The following is an 18,538-nucleotide window of genomic DNA, read 5'->3' as shown; positions in this document are numbered from 1 at the left end:
ATGCCCATGTGCACTGGCATGCCAAGCTGCATACGTCTGCGTGTCATGCAGCATCTCCTGTGCGTCGCCAACACCATCAGCGCATGATCCTTTCGTTAATAATGTCTACATGCCTGATGCGACTTTTAATATCTTATATTCATTAGAAAGAGCATTTCAATTCGCTTAGAACGGTGTATGGCATGTGCATGTGCGACGTTGAGCAAAGATGCTAGGCATGTCCGTATGTAATGCCGCATGGTAGTTCCGTCGCGACGGCGCCGGTAGCGGAAGTAGTCTTTCGTTCTAATTTCGTTATGACGCTTTGGATTTCTAATATCTATGATTCAATTGAAAGGTCTTTCCGTGGGGTTTCTGGCGATGCATAACATGCACATCTGCAATGCTGTGCATAGCTGCAAACGTCTGCATATAGTGTCGCTTCTCTACCCCGCTCGACTTCCGTCGCCGACTTATGTCGACCTAGCCAATACCTCCTTATAATTTCTCTTTCCTTTCGAAGACCCTTAACATCTATAGTGCATATGAAAGCCCGTGGAAATGGGGTTCAAGACGATGTATAACATGCCCATGTGCACTGGCATGCCAAGCTGCATACGTCTGCGTGTCATGCAGCATCTCCTGTGCGTCGCCAACACCATCAGCGCATGATCCTTTCGTTAATAATGTCTACATGCCTGATGCGACTTTTAATATATTATATTCATTAGAAAGAGCATTTCAATTCGCTTAGAACAGTGTATGGCATGTGCATGTGCGACGTTGAGCAAAGATGCTAGGCATGTCCGTATGTAATGCCGCATGGTAGTTCCGTCGCGACGGCGCCGGTAGCGGAAGTAGGCTTTCGTTCTAATTTCGTTATCACTCTTTGGATTTCTAATATCTATGATTCAATTGAAAGGTCTTTCCGTGGGGTTTCTGGCGATGCATAACATGCACATCTGCAATGCTGTGCATAGCTGCAAACGTCTGCATATAGTGTCGCTTCTCTACCCCGCTTGACTTCCGTCGCCGACTTATGTCGACCTAGCCAATACCTCCTTATAATTTCTCTTTCCTTTCGAAGACCCTTAACATCTATAGTGCATATGAAAGCCCGTGGAAATGGGGTTCAAGACGATGTATAACATGCCCATGTGCACTGGCATGCCAAGCTGCATACATCTGCGTGTCATGCAGCATCTCCTGTGCGTCGCCAACACCATCAGCGCATGATCCTTTCGTTAATAATGTCTACATGCCTGATGCGACTTTTAATATCTTATATTCATTAGAAAGAGCATTTCAATTCGCTTCGAACGGTGTATGGCATGTGCATGTGCGACGTTGAGCAAAGATGCTAGGCATGTCCGTATGTAATGCCGCATGGTAGTTCCGTCGCGACGGCGCCGGTAGCGGAAGTAGGCTTTCGTTCTAATTTCGTTATCACTCTTTGGATTTCTAATATCTATGATTCATTTGAAAGGTCTTTCCGTGGGGTTTCTGGCGATGCATAACATGCACATCTGCAATGCTGTGCATAGCTGCAAACGTCTGCATATAGTGTCGCTTCTCTACCCCGCTTGACTTCCGTCGCCGACTTATGTCGACCTAGCCAATACCTCCTTATAATTTCTCTTTCCTTTCGAAGACCCTTAACATCTATAGTGCATATGAAAGCCCGTGGAAATGGGGTTCAAGACGATGTATAACATGCCCATGTGCACTGGCATGCCAAGCTGCATACGTCTGCGTGTCATGCAGCATCTCCTGTGCGTCGCCAACACCATCAGCGCATGATCCTTTCGTTAATAATGTCTACATGCCTGATGCGACTTTTAATATCTTATATTCATTAGAAAGAGCATTTCAATTCGCTTCGAACGGTGTATGGCATGTGCATGTGCGACGTTGAGCAAAGATGCTAGGCATGTCCGTATGTAATGCCGCATGGTAGTTCCGTCGCGACGGCGCCGGTAGCGGAAGTAGGCTTTCGTTCTAATTTCGTTATCACTCTTTGGATTTCTAATATCTATGATTCATTTGAAAGGTCTTTCCGTGGGGTTTCTGGCGATGCATAACATGCACATCTGCAATGCTGTGCATAGCTGCAAACGTCTGCATATAGTGTCGCTTCTCTACCCCGCTTGACTTCCGTCGCCGACTTATGTCGACCTAGCCAATACCTCCTTATAATTTCTCTTTCCTTTCGAAGACCCTTAACATCTATAGTGCATATGAAAGCCCGTGGAAATGGGGTTCAAGACGATGTATAACATGCCCATGTGCACTGGCATGCCAAACTGCAAACGTCTGCATATAGTGTCGCTTCTCTACCCCGCTTGACTTCCATCGCCGACTTATGTCGACCTAGCCAATACCTCCTTATAATTTCTCTTTCCTTTCGAAGACCCTCAACATCTATAGTGCATATGAGAGCCCGTGGAAATGGGGTTCAAGACGATGTATAACATGCCCATGTGCACTGGCATGCCAAGCTGCATACGTCTGCGTGTCATGCAGCATCTCCTGTGCGTCGCCAACACCATCAGCGCATGATCCTTTCGTTAATAATGTCTACATGCCTGATGCGACTTTTAATATCTTATATTCATTAGAAAGAGCATTTCAATTCGCTTAGAACGGTGTATGGCATGTGCATGTGCGACGTTGAGCAAAGATGCTAGGCATGTCCGTATGTAATGCCGCATGGTAGTTCCGTCGCGACGGCGCCGGTAGCGGAAGTAGGCTTTCGTTCTAATTTCGTTATGACGCTTTGGATTTCTAATATCTATGATTCAATTGAAAGGTCTTTCCGTGGGGTTTCTGGCGATGCATAACATGCACATCTGCAATGCTGTGCATAGCTGCAAACGTCTGCATATAGTGTCGCTTCTCTACCCCGCTTGACTTCCGTCGCCGACTTATGTCGACCTAGCCAATACCTCCTTATAATTTCTCTTTCCTTTCGAAGACCCTTAACATCTATAGTGCATATGAAAGCCCGTGGAAATGGGGTTCAAGACGATGTATAACATGCCCATGTGCACTGGCATGCCAAACTGCAAACGTCTGCATATAGTGTCGCTTCTCTACCCCGCTTGACTTCCATCGCCGACTTATGTCGACCTAGCCAATACCTCCTTATAATTTCTCTTTCCTTTCGAAGACCCTCAATATCTATAGTGCATATGAAAGCCCGTGGAAATGGGGTTCAAGACGATGTATAACATGCCCATGTGCACTGGCATGCCAAGCTGCATACGTCTGCGTGTCATGCAGCATCTCCTGTGTGTCGCCAACACCATCAGCGCATGATCCTTTCGTTAATAATGTCTACATGCCTGATGCGACTTTTAATATCTTATATTCATTAGAAAGAGCATTTCAATTCGCTTAGAACGGTGTATGGCATGTGCATGTGCGACGTTGAGCAAAGATGCTAGGCATGTCCGTATGTAATGCCGCATGGTAGTTCCGTCGCGCCGGCGCCGGTAGCGGAAGTAGGCTTTCGTTCTAATTTCGTTATCACTCTTTGGATTTCTAATATCTATGATTCATTTGAAAGGTCTTTCCGTGGGGTTTCTGGCGATGCATAACATGCACATCTGCAATGCTGTGCATAGCTGCAAACGTCTGCATATAGTGTCGCTTCTCTACCCCGCTTGACTTCCGTCGCCGACTTATGTCGACCTAGCCAATACCTCCTTATAATTTCTCTTTCCTTTCGAAGACCCTTAACATCTATAGTGCATATGAAAGCCCGTGGAAATGGGGTTCAAGACGATGTATAACATGCCCATGTGCACTGGCATGCCAAACTGCAAACGTCTGCATATAGTGTCGCTTCTCTACCCCGCTTGACTTCCGTCGCCGACTTATGTCGACCTAGCCAATACCTCCTTATAATTTCTCTTTCCTTTCGAAGACCCTTAACATCTATAGTGCATATGAAAGCCCGTGGAAATGGGGTTCAAGACGATGTATAACATGCCCATGTGCACTGGCATGCCAAGCTGCATACGTCTGCGTGTCATGCAGCATCTCCTGTGCGTCGCCAACACCATCAGCGCATGATCCTTTCGTTAATAATGTCTACATGCCTGATGCGACTTTTAATATCTTATATTCATTAGAAAGAGCATTTCAATTCGCTTCGAACGGTGTATGGCATGTGCATGTGCGACGTTGAGCAAAGATGCTAGGCATGTCCGTATGTAATGCCGCATGGTAGTTCCGTCGCGACGGCGCCGGTAGCGGAAGTAGGCTTTCGTTCTAATTTCGTTATCACTCTTTGGATTTCTAATATCTATGATTCATTTGAAAGGTCTTTCCGTGGGGTTTCTGGCGATGCATAACATGCACATCTGCAATGCTGTGCATAGCTGCAAACGTCTGCATATAGTGTCGCTTCTCTACCCCGCTTGACTTCCGTCGCCGACTTATGTCGACCTAGCCAATACCTCCTTATAATTTCTCTTTCCTTTCGAAGACCCTTAACATCTATAGTGCATATGAAAGCCCGTGGAAATGGGGTTCAAGACGATGTATAACATGCCCATGTGCACTGGCATGCCAAGCTGCATACGTCTGCGTGTCATGCAGCATCTCCTGTGCGTCGCCAACACCATCAGCGCATGATCCTTTCGTTAATAATGTCTACATGCCTGATGCGACTTTTAATATCTTATATTCATTAGAAAGAGCATTTCAATTCGCTTCGAACGGTGTATGGCATGTGCATGTGCGACGTTGAGCAAAGATGCTAGGCATGTCCGTATGTAATGCCGCATGGTAGTTCCGTCGCGACGGCGCCGGTAGCGGAAGTAGGCTTTCGTTCTAATTTCGTTATCACTCTTTGGATTTCTAATATCTATGATTCATTTGAAAGGTCTTTCCGTGGGGTTTCTGGCGATGCATAACATGCACATCTGCAATGCTGTGCATAGCTGCAAACGTCTGCATATAGTGTCGCTTCTCTACCCCGCTTGACTTCCGTCGCCGACTTATGTCGACCTAGCCAATACCTCCTTATAATTTCTCTTTCCTTTCGAAGACCCTTAACATCTATAGTGCATATGAAAGCCCGTGGAAATGGGGTTCAAGACGATGTATAACATGCCCATGTGCACTGGCATGCCAAACTGCAAACGTCTGCATATAGTGTCGCTTCTCTACCCCGCTTGACTTCCATCGCCGACTTATGTCGACCTAGCCAATACCTCCTTATAATTTCTCTTTCCTTTCGAAGACCCTTAACATCTATAGTGCATATGAGAGCCCGTGGAAATGGGGTTCAAGACGATGTATAACATGCCCATGTGCACTGGCATGCCAAGCTGCATACGTCTGCGTGTCATGCAGCATCTCCTGTGCGTCGCCAACACCATCAGCGCATGATCCTTTCGTTAATAATGTCTACATGCCTGATGCGACTTTTAATATCTTATATTCATTAGAAAGAGCATTTCAATTCGCTTAGAACGGTGTATGGCATGTGCATGTGCGACGTTGAGCAAAGATGCTAGGCATGTCCGTATGTAATGCCGCATGGTAGTTCCGTCGCGACGGCGCCGGTAGCGGAAGTAGGCTTTCGTTCTAATTTCGTTATGACGCTTTGGATTTCTAATATCTATGATTCAATTGAAAGGTCTTTCCGTGGGGTTTCTGGCGATGCATAACATGCACATCTGCAATGCTGTGCATAGCTGCAAACGTCTGCATATAGTGTCGCTTCTCTACCCCGCTTGACTTCCGTCGCCGACTTATGTCGACCTAGCCAATACCTCCTTATAATTTCTCTTTCCTTTCGAAGACCCTTAACATCTATAGTGCATATGAAAGCCCGTGGAAATGGGGTTCAAGACGATGTATAACATGCCCATGTGCACTGGCATGCCAAACTGCAAACGTCTGCATATAGTGTCGCTTCTCTACCCCGCTTGACTTCCATCGCCGACTTATGTCGACCTAGCCAATACCTCCTTATAATTTCTCTTTCCTTTCGAAGACCCTCAATATCTATAGTGCATATGAAAGCCCGTGGAAATGGGGTTCAAGACGATGTATAACATGCCCATGTGCACTGGCATGCCAAGCTGCATACGTCTGCGTGTCATGCAGCATCTCCTGTGTGTCGCCAACACCATCAGCGCATGATCCTTTCGTTAATAATGTCTACATGCCTGATGCGACTTTTAATATCTTATATTCATTAGAAAGAGCATTTCAATTCGCTTAGAACGGTGTATGGCATGTGCATGTGCGACGTTGAGCAAAGATGCTAGGCATGTCCGTATGTAATGCCGCATGGTAGTTCCGTCGCGCCGGCGCCGGTAGCGGAAGTAGGCTTTCGTTCTAATTTCGTTATCACTCTTTGGATTTCTAATATCTATGATTCATTTGAAAGGTCTTTCCGTGGGGTTTCTGGCGATGCATAACATGCACATCTGCAATGCTGTGCATAGCTGCAAACGTCTGCATATAGTGTCGCTTCTCTACCCCGCTTGACTTCCGTCGCCGACTTATGTCGACCTAGCCAATACCTCCTTATAATTTCTCTTTCCTTTCGAAGACCCTTAACATCTATAGTGCATATGAAAGCCCGTGGAAATGGGGTTCAAGACGATGTATAACATGCCCATGTGCACTGGCATGCCAAACTGCAAACGTCTGCATATAGTGTCGCTTCTCTACCCCGCTTGACTTCCGTCGCCGACTTATGTCGACCTAGCCAATACCTCCTTATAATTTCTCTTTCCTTTCGAAGACCCTTAACATCTATAGTGCATATGAAAGCCCGTGGAAATGGGGTTCAAGACGATGTATAACATGCCCATGTGCACTGGCATGCCAAGCTGCATACGTCTGCGTGTCATGCAGCATCTCCTGTGCGTCGCCAACACCATCAGCGCATGATCCTTTCGTTAATAATGTCTACATGCCTGATGCGACTTTTAATATCTTATATTCATTAGAAAGAGCATTTCAATTCGCTTCGAACGGTGTATGGCATGTGCATGTGCGACGTTGAGCAAAGATGCTAGGCATGTCCGTATGTAATGCCGCATGGTAGTTCCGTCGCGACGGCGCCGGTAGCGGAAGTAGGCTTTCGTTCTAATTTCGTTATGACGCTTTGGATTTCTAATATCTATGATTCAATTGAAAGGTCTTTCCGTGGGGTTTCTGGCGATGCATAACATGCACATCTGCAATGCTGTGCATAGCTGCAAACGTCTGCATATAGTGTCGCTTCTCTACCCCGCTCGACTTCCGTCGCCGACTTTTGTCGACCTAGCCAATACCTCCTTATAATTTCTCTTTCCTTTCGAAGACCCTTAACATCTATAGTGCATATGAAAGCCCGTGGAAATGGGGTTCAAGACGATGTATAACATGCCCATGTGCACTGGCATGCCAAGCTGCATACGTCTGCGTGTCATGCAGCATCTCCTGTGCGTCGCCAACACCATCAGCGCATGATCCTTTCGTTAATAATGTCTACATGCCTGATGCGACTTTTAATATATTATATTCATTAGAAAGAGCATTTCAATTCGCTTAGAACAGTGTATGGCATGTGCATGTGCGACGTTGAGCAAAGATGCTAGGCATGTCCGTATGTAATGCCGCATGGTAGTTCCGTCGCGACGGCGCCGGTAGCGGAAGTAGGCTTTCGTTCTAATTTCGTTATCACTCTTTGGATTTCTAATATCTATGATTCAATTGAAAGGTCTTTCCGTGGGGTTTCTGGCGATGCATAACATGCACATCTGCAATGCTGTGCATAGCTGCAAACGTCTGCATATAGTGTCGCTTCTCTACCCCGCTTGACTTCCGTCGCCGACTTATGTCGACCTAGCCAATACCTCCTTATAATTTCTCTTTCCTTTCGAAGACCCTTAACATCTATAGTGCATATGAAAGCCCGTGGAAATGGGGTTCAAGACGATGTATAACATGCCCATGTGCACTGGCATGCCAAGCTGCATACGTCTGCGTGTCATGCAGCATCTCCTGTGCGTCGCCAACACCATCAGCGCATGATCCTTTCGTTAATAATGTCTACATGCCTGATGCGACTTTTAATATCTTATATTCATTAGAAAGAGCATTTCAATTCGCTTCGAACGGTGTATGGCATGTGCATGTGCGACGTTGAGCAAAGATGCTAGGCATGTCCGTATGTAATGCCGCATGGTAGTTCCGTCGCGACGGCGCCGGTAGCGGAAGTAGGCTTTCGTTCTAATTTCGTTATCACTCTTTGGATTTCTAATATCTATGATTCATTTGAAAGGTCTTTCCGTGGGGTTTCTGGCGATGCATAACATGCACATCTGCAATGCTGTGCATAGCTGCAAACGTCTGCATATAGTGTCGCTTCTCTACCCCGCTTGACTTCCGTCGCCGACTTATGTCGACCTAGCCAATACCTCCTTATAATTTCTCTTTCCTTTCGAAGACCCTTAACATCTATAGTGCATATGAAAGCCCGTGGAAATGGGGTTCAAGACGATGTATAACATGCCCATGTGCACTGGCATGCCAAGCTGCATACGTCTGCGTGTCATGCAGCATCTCCTGTGCGTCGCCAACACCATCAGCGCATGATCCTTTCGTTAATAATGTCTACATGCCTGATGCGACTTTTAATATCTTATATTCATTAGAAAGAGCATTTCAATTCGCTTCGAACGGTGTATGGCATGTGCATGTGCGACGTTGAGCAAAGATGCTAGGCATGTCCGTATGTAATGCCGCATGGTAGTTCCGTCGCGACGGCGCCGGTAGCGGAAGTAGGCTTTCGTTCTAATTTCGTTATGAGGCTTTGGATTTCTAATATCTATGATTCATTTGAAAGGTCTTTCCGTGGGGTTTCTGGCGATGCATAACATGCACATCTGCAATGCTGTGCATAGCTGCAAACGTCTGCATATAGTGTCGCTTCTCTACCCCGCTTGACTTCCGTCGCCGACTTATGTCGACCTAGCCAATACCTCCTTATAATTTCTCTTTCCTTTCGAAGACCCTTAACATCTATAGTGCATATGAAAGCCCGTGGAAATGGGGTTCAAGACGATGTATAACATGCCCATGTGCACTGGCATGCCAAACTGCAAACGTCTGCATATAGTGTCGCTTCTCTACCCCGCTTGACTTCCATCGCCGACTTATGTCGACCTAGCCAATACCTCCTTATAATTTCTCTTTCCTTTCGAAGACCCTCAACATCTATAGTGCATATGAGAGCCCGTGGAAATGGGGTTCAAGACGATGTATAACATGCCCATGTGCACTGGCATGCCAAGCTGCATACGTCTGCGTGTCATGCAGCATCTCCTGTGCGTCGCCAACACCATCAGCGCATGATCCTTTCGTTAATAATGTCTACATGCCTGATGCGACTTTTAATATCTTATATTCATTAGAAAGAGCATTTCAATTCGCTTAGAACGGTGTATGGCATGTGCATGTGCGACGTTGAGCAAAGATGCTAGGCATGTCCGTATGTAATGCCGCATGGTAGTTCCGTCGCGACGGCGCCGGTAGCGGAAGTAGGCTTTCGTTCTAATTTCGTTATGACGCTTTGGATTTCTAATATCTATGATTCAATTGAAAGGTCTTTCCGTGGGGTTTCTGGCGATGCATAACATGCACATCTGCAATGCTGTGCATAGCTGCAAACGTCTGCATATAGTGTCGCTTCTCTACCCCGCTTGACTTCCGTCGCCGACTTATGTCGACCTAGCCAATACCTCCTTATAATTTCTCTTTCCTTTCGAAGACCCTTAACATCTATAGTGCATATGAAAGCCCGTGGAAATGGGGTTCAAGACGATGTATAACATGCCCATGTGCACTGGCATGCCAAACTGCAAACGTCTGCATATAGTGTCGCTTCTCTACCCCGCTTGACTTCCATCGCCGACTTATGTCGACCTAGCCAATACCTCCTTATAATTTCTCTTTCCTTTCGAAGACCCTTAACATCTATAGTGCATATGAAAGCCCGTGGAAATGGGGTTCAAGACGATGTATAACATGCCCATGTGCACTGGCATGCCAAGCTGCATACGTCTGCGTGTCATGCAGCATCTCCTGTGCGTCGCCAACACCATCAGCGCATGATCCTTTCGTTAATAATGTCTACATGCCTGATGCGACTTTTAATATCTTATATTCATTAGAAAGAGCATTTCAATTCGCTTCGAACGGTGTATGGCATGTGCATGTGCGACGTTGAGCAAAGATGCTAGGCATGTCCGTATGTAATGCCGCATGGTAGTTCCGTCGCGACGGCGCCGGTAGCGGAAGTAGGCTTTCGTTCTAATTTCGTTATGACGCTTTGGATTTCTAATATCTATGATTCAATTGAAAGGTCTTTCCGTGGGGTTTCTGGCGATGCATAACATGCACATCTGCAATGCTGTGCATAGCTGCAAACGTCTGCATATAGTGTCGCTTCTCTACCCCGCTTGACTTCCGTCGCCGACTTATGTCGACCTAGCCAATACCTCCTTATAATTTCTCTTTCCTTTCGAAGACCCTTAACATCTATAGTGCATATGAAAGCCCGTGGAAATGGGGTTCAAGACGATGTATAACATGCCCATGTGCACTGGCATGCCAAACTGCAAACGTCTGCATATAGTGTCGCTTCTCTACCCCGCTTGACTTCCATCGCCGACTTATGTCGACCTAGCCAATACCTCCTTATAATTTCTCTTTCCTTTCGAAGACCCTCAACATCTATAGTGCATATGAAAGCCCGTGGAAATGGGGTTCAAGACGATGTATAACATGCCCATGTGCACTGGCATGCCAAGCTGCATACGTCTGCGTGTCATGCAGCATCTCCTGTGCGTCGCCAACACCATCAGCGCATGATCCTTTCGTTAATAATGTCTACATGCCTGATGCGACTTTTAATATCTTATATTCATTAGAAAGAGCATTTCAATTCGCTTCGAACGGTGTATGGCATGTGCATGTGCGACGTTGAGCAAAGATGCTAGGCATGTCCGTATGTAATGCTGCATGGTAGTTCCGTCGCGACGGCGCCGGTAGCGGAAGTAGGCTTTCGTTCTAATTTCGTTATCACTCTTTGGATTTCTAATATCTATGATTCATTTGAAAGGTCTTTCCGTGGGGTTTCTGGCGATGCATAACATGCACATCTGCAATGCTGTGCATAGCTGCAAACGTCTGCATATAGTGTCGCTTCTATACCCCGCTCGACTTCCGTCGCCGACTTATGTCGACCTAGCCAATACCTCCTTATAATTTCTCTTTCCTTTCGAAGACCCTTAACATCTATAGTGCATATGAAAGCCCGTGGAAATGGGGTTCAAGACGATGTATAACATGCCCATGTGCACTGGCATGCCAAACTGCAAACGTCTGCATATAGTGTCGCTTCTCTACCCCGCTTGACTTCCATCGCCGACTTATGTCGACCTAGCCAATACCTCCTTATAATTTCTCTTTCCTTTCGAAGACCCTTAACATCTATAGTGCATATGAAAGCCCGTGGAAATGGGGTTCAAGACGATGTATAACATGCCCATGTGCACTGGCATGCCAAGCTGCATACGTCTGCGTGTCATGCAGCATCTCCTGTGCGTCGCCAACACCATCAGCGCATGATCCTTTCGTTAATAATGTCTACATGCCTGATGCGACTTTTAATATCTTATATTCATTAGAAAGAGCATTTCAATTCGCTTCGAACGGTGTATGGCATGTGCATGTGCGACGTTGAGCAAAGATGCTAGGCATGTCCGTATGTAATGCTGCATGGTAGTTCCGTCGCGACGGCGCCGGTAGCGGAAGTAGGCTTTCGTTCTAATTTCGTTATCACTCTTTGGATTTCTAATATCTATGATTCATTTGAAAGGTCTTTCCGTGGGGTTTCTGGCGATGCATAACATGCACATCTGCAATGCTGTGCATAGCTGCAAACGTCTGCATATAGTGTCGCTTCTATACCCCGCTCGACTTCCGTCGCCGACTTATGTCGACCTAGCCAATACCTCCTTATAATTTCTCTTTCCTTTCGAAGACCCTTAACATCTATAGTGCATATGAAAGCCCGTGGAAATGGGGTTCAAGACGATGTATAACATGCCCATGTGCACTGGCATGCCAAGCTGCATACGTCTGCGTGTCATGCAGCATCTCCTGTGCGTCGCCAACACCATCAGCGCATGATCCTTTCGTTAATAATGTCTACATGCCTGATGCGACTTTTAATATCTTATATTCATTAGAAAGAGCATTTCAATTCGCTTAGAACGGTGTATGGCATGTGCATGTGCGACGTTGAGCAAAGATGCTAGGCATGTCCGTATGTAATGCCGCATGGTAGTTCCGTCGCGACGGCGCCGGTAGCGGAAGTAGGCTTTCGTTCTAATTTCGTTATGAGGCTTTGGATTTCTAATATCTATGATTCATTTGAAAGGTCTTTCCGTGGGGTTTCTGGCGATGCATAACATGCACATCTGCAATGCTGTGCATAGCTGCAAACGTCTGCATATAGTGTCGCTTCTCTACCCCGCTTGACTTCCGTCGCCGACTTATGTCGACCTAGCCAATACCTCCTTATAATTTCTCTTTCCTTTCGAAGACCCTTAACATCTATAGTGCATATGAAAGCCCGTGGAAATGGGGTTCAAGACGATGTATAACATGCCCATGTGCACTGGCATGCCAAACTGCAAACGTCTGCATATAGTGTCGCTTCTCTACCCCGCTTGACTTCCATCGCCGACTTATGTCGACCTAGCCAATACCTCCTTATAATTTCTCTTTCCTTTCGAAGACCCTTAACATCTATAGTGCATATGAGAGCCCGTGGAAATGGGGTTCAAGACGATGTATAACATGCCCATGTGCACTGGCATGCCAAGCTGCATACGTCTGCGTGTCATGCAGCATCTCCTGTGCGTCGCCAACACCATCAGCGCATGATCCTTTCGTTAATAATGTCTACATGCCTGATGCGACTTTTAATATCTTATATTCATTAGAAAGAGCATTTCAATTCGCTTAGAACGGTGTATGGCATGTGCATGTGCGACGTTGAGCAAAGATGCTAGGCATGTCCGTATGTAATGCCGCATGGTAGTTCCGTCGCGACGGCGCCGGTAGCGGAAGTAGGCTTTCGTTCTAATTTCGTTATGACGCTTTGGATTTCTAATATCTATGATTCAATTGAAAGGTCTTTCCGTGGGGTTTCTGGCGATGCATAACATGCACATCTGCAATGCTGTGCATAGCTGCAAACGTCTGCATATAGTGTCGCTTCTCTACCCCGCTTGACTTCCGTCGCCGACTTATGTCGACCTAGCCAATACCTCCTTATAATTTCTCTTTCCTTTCGAAGACCCTTAACATCTATAGTGCATATGAGAGCCCGTGGAAATGGGGTTCAAGACGATGTATAACATGCCCATGTGCACTGGCATGCCAAGCTGCATACGTCTGCGTGTCATGCAGCATCTCCTGTGCGTCGCCAACACCATCAGCGCATGATCCTTTTGTTAATAATGTCTACATGCCTGATGCGACTTTTAATATCTTATATTCATTAGAAAGAGCATTTCAATTCGCTTAGAACGGTGTATGGCATGTGCATGTGCGACGTTGAGCAAAGATGCTAGGCATGTCCGTATGTAATGCCGCATGGTAGTTCCGTCGCGACGGCGCCGGTAGCGGAAGTAGGCTTTCGTTCTAATTTCGTTATGAGGCTTTGGATTTCTAATATCTATGATTCATTTGAAAGGTCTTTCCGTGGGGTTTCTGGCGATGCATAACATGCACATCTGCAATGCTGTGCATAGCTGCAAACGTCTGCATATAGTGTCGCTTCTCTACCCCGCTTGACTTCCGTCGCCGACTTATGTCGACCTAGCCAATACCTCCTTATAATTTCTCTTTCCTTTCGAAGACCCTTAACATCTATAGTGCATATGAAAGCCCGTGGAAATGGGGTTCAAGACGATGTATAACATGCCCATGTGCACTGGCATGCCAAACTGCAAACGTCTGCATATAGTGTCGCTTCTCTACCCCGCTTGACTTCCATCGCCGACTTATGTCGACCTAGCCAATACCTCCTTATAATTTCTCTTTCCTTTCGAAGACCCTTAACATCTATAGTGCATATGAGAGCCCGTGGAAATGGGGTTCAAGACGATGTATAACATGCCCATGTGCACTGGCATGCCAAGCTGCATACGTCTGCGTGTCATGCAGCATCTCCTGTGCGTCGCCAACACCATCAGCGCATGATCCTTTCGTTAATAATGTCTACATGCCTGATGCGACTTTTAATATCTTATATTCATTAGAAAGAGCATTTCAATTCGCTTAGAACGGTGTATGGCATGTGCATGTGCGACGTTGAGCAAAGATGCTAGGCATGTCCGTATGTAATGCCGCATGGTAGTTCCGTCGCGACGGCGCCGGTAGCGGAAGTAGGCTTTCGTTCTAATTTCGTTATGACGCTTTGGATTTCTAATATCTATGATTCAATTGAAAGGTCTTTCCGTGGGGTTTCTGGCGATGCATAACATGCACATCTGCAATGCTGTGCATAGCTGCAAACGTCTGCATATAGTGTCGCTTCTCTACCCCGCTTGACTTCCGTCGCCGACTTATGTCGACCTAGCCAATACCTCCTTATAATTTCTCTTTCCTTTCGAAGACCCTTAACATCTATAGTGCATATGAGAGCCCGTGGAAATGGGGTTCAAGACGATGTATAACATGCCCATGTGCACTGGCATGCCAAGCTGCATACGTCTGCGTGTCATGCAGCATCTCCTGTGCGTCGCCAACACCATCAGCGCATGATCCTTTTGTTAATAATGTCTACATGCCTGATGCGACTTTTAATATCTTATATTCATTAGAAAGAGCATTTCAATTCGCTTAGAACGGTGTATGGCATGTGCATGTGCGACGTTGAGCAAAGATGCTAGGCATGTCCGTATGTAATGCCGCATGGTAGTTCCGTCGCGACGGCGCCGGTAGCGGAAGTAGGCTTTCGTTCTAATTTCGTTATGACGCTTTGGATTTCTAATATCTATGATTCAATTGAAAGGTCTTTCCGTGGGGTTTCTGGCGATGCATAACATGCACATCTGCAATGCTGTGCATAGCTGCAAACGTCTGCATATAGTGTCGCTTCTCTACCCCGCTTGACTTCCGTCGCCGACTTATGTCGACCTAGCCAATACCTCCTTATAATTTCTCTTTCCTTTCGAAGACCCTTAACATCTATAGTGCATATGAAAGCCCGTGGAAATGGGGTTCAAGACGATGTATAACATGCCCATGTGCACTGGCATGCCAAACTGCAAACGTCTGCATATAGTGTCGCTTCTCTACCCCGCTTGACTTCCATCGCCGACTTATGTCGACCTAGCCAATACCTCCTTATAATTTCTCTTTCCTTTCGAAGACCCTTAACATCTATAGTGCATATGAATGTGCGTGGAAATGGGGTTCAAGACGATGTATAACATGCCCATGTGCACTGGCATGCCAAGCTGCATACGTCTGCGTGTCATGCAGCATCTCCTGTGCGTCGCCAACACCATCAGCGCATGATCCTTTCGTTAATAATGTCTACATGCCTGATGCGACTTTTAATATCTTATATTCATTAGAAAGAGCATTTCAATTCGCTTCGAACGGTGTATGGCATGTGCATGTGCGACGTTGAGCAAAGATGCTAGGCATGTCCGTATGTAATGCCGCATGGTAGTTCCGTCGCGACGGCGCCGGTAGCGGAAGTAGGCTTTCGTTCTAATTTCGTTATCACTCTTTGGATTTCTAATATCTATGATTCAATTGAAAGGTCTTTCCGTGGGGTTTCTGGCGATGCATAACATGCACATCTGCAATGCTGTGCATAGCTGCAAACGTCTGCATATAGTGTCGCTTCTCTACCCCGCTTGACTTCCGTCGCCGACTTATGTCGACCTAGCCAATACCTCCTTATAATTTCTCTTTCCTTTCGAAGACCCTTAACATCTATAGTGCATATGAAAGCCCGTGGAAATGGGGTTCAAGACGATGTATAACATGCCCATGTGCACTGGCATGCCAAGCTGCATACGTCTGCGTGTCATGCAGCATCTCCTGTGCGTCGCCAACACCATCAGCGCATGATCCTTTTGTTAATAATGTCTACATGCCTGATGCGACTTTTAATATCTTATATTCATTAGAAAGAGCATTTCAATTCGCTTCGAACGGTGTATGGCATGTGCATGTGCGACGTTGAGCAAAGATGCTAGGCATGTCCGTATGTAATGCCGCATGGTAGTTCCGTCGCGACGGCGCCGGTAGCGGAAGTAGGCTTTCGTTCTAATTTCGTTATCACTCTTTGGATTTCTAATATCTATGATTCATTTGAAAGGTCTTTCCGTGGGGTTTCTGGCGATGCATAACATGCACATCTGCAATGCTGTGCATAGCTGCAAACGTCTGCATATAGTGTCGCTTCTATACCCCGCTCGACTTCCGTCGCCGACTTATGTCGACCTAGCCAATACCTCCTTATAATTTCTCTTTCCTTTCGAAGACCCTTAACATCTATAGTGCATATGAAAGCCCGTGGAAATGGGGTTCAAGACGATGTATAACATGCCCATGTGCACTGGCATGCCAAGCTGCATACGTCTGCGTGTCATGCAGCATCTCCTGTGCGTCGCCAACACCATCAGCGCATGATCCTTTCGTTAATAATGTCTACATGCCTGATGCGACTTTTAATATCTTATATTCATTAGAAAGAGCATTTCAATTCGCTTAGAACGGTGTATGGCATGTGCATGTGCGACGTTGAGCAAAGATGCTAGGCATGTCCGTATGTAATGCCGCATGGTAGTTCCGTCGCGACGGCGCCGGTAGCGGAAGTAGGCTTTCGTTCTAATTTCGTTATGACGCTTTGGATTTCTAATATCTATGATTCAATTGAAAGGTCTTTCCGTGGGGTTTCTGGCGATGCATAACATGCACATCTGCAATGCTGTGCATAGCTGCAAACGTCTGCATATAGTGTCGCTTCTCTACCCCGCTCGACTTCCGTCGCCGACTTATGTCGACCTAGCCAATACCTCCTTATAATTTCTCTTTCCTTTCGAAGACCCTTAACATCTATAGTGCATATGAAAGCCCGTGGAAATGGGGTTCAAGACGATGTATAACATGCCCATGTGCACTGGCATGCCAAGCTGCATACGTCTGCGTGTCATGCAGCATCTCCTGTGCGTCGCCAACACCATCAGCGCATGATCCTTTCGTTAATAATGTCTACATGCCTGATGCGACTTTTAATATCTTATATTCATTAGAAAGAGCATTTCAATTCGCTTAGAACAGTGTATGGCATGTGCATGTGCGACGTTGAGCAAAGATGCTAGGCATGTCCGTATGTAATGCCGCATGGTAGTTCCGTCGCGACGGCGCCGGTAGCGGAAGTAGGCTTTCGTTCTAATTTCGTTATCACTCTTTGGATTTCTAATATCTATGATTCAATTGAAAGGTCTTTCCGTGGGGTTTCTGGCGATGCATAACATGCACATCTGCAATGCTGTGCATAGCTGCAAACGTCTGCATATAGTGTCGCTTCTCTACCCCGCTTGACTTCCGTCGCCGACTTATGTCGACCTAGCCAATACCTCCTTATAATTTCTCTTTCCTTTCGAAGACCCTTAACATCTATAGTGCATATGAAAGCCCGTGGAAATGGGGTTCAAGACGATGTATAACATGCCCATGTGCACTGGCATGCCAAGCTGCATACATCTGTGTGTCATGCAGCATCTCCTGTGCGTCGCCAACACCATCAGCGCATGATCCTTTCGTTAATAATGTCTACATGCCTGATGCGACTTTTAATATCTTATATTCATTAGAAAGAGCATTTCAATTCGCTTCGAACGGTGTATGGCATGTGCATGTGCGACGTTGAGCAAAGATGCTAGGCATGTCCGTATGTAATGCCGCATGGTAGTTCCGTCGCGACGGCGCCGGTAGCGGAAGTAGGCTTTCGTTCTAATTTCGTTATCACTCTTTGGATTTCTAATATCTATGATTCATTTGAAAGGTCTTTCCGTGGGGTTTCTGGCGATGCATAACATGCACATCTGCAATGCTGTGCATAGCTGCAAACGTCTGCATATAGTGTCGCTTCTCTACCCCGCTTGACTTCCGTCGCCGACTTATGTCGACCTAGCCAATACCTCCTTATAATTTCTCTTTCCTTTCGAAGACCCTTAACATCTATAGTGCATATGAAAGCCCGTGGAAATGGGGTTCAAGACGATGTATAACATGCCCATGTGCACTGGCATGCCAAGCTGCATACGTCTGCGTGTCATGCAGCATCTCCTGTGCGTCGCCAACACCATCAGCGCATGATCCTTTCGTTAATAATGTCTACATGCCTGATGCGACTTTTAATATCTTATATTCATTAGAAAGAGCATTTCAATTCGCTTCGAACGGTGTATGGCATGTGCATGTGCGACGTTGAGCAAAGATG

This window comes from Haliotis asinina, chromosome 9, assembly GCF_037392515.1.
Source record: "Haliotis asinina isolate JCU_RB_2024 chromosome 9, JCU_Hal_asi_v2, whole genome shotgun sequence".
NCBI lineage: Eukaryota > Metazoa > Mollusca > Gastropoda > Lepetellida > Haliotidae > Haliotis > Haliotis asinina.
Note: the sequence above shows the minus strand (reverse complement) of the source record.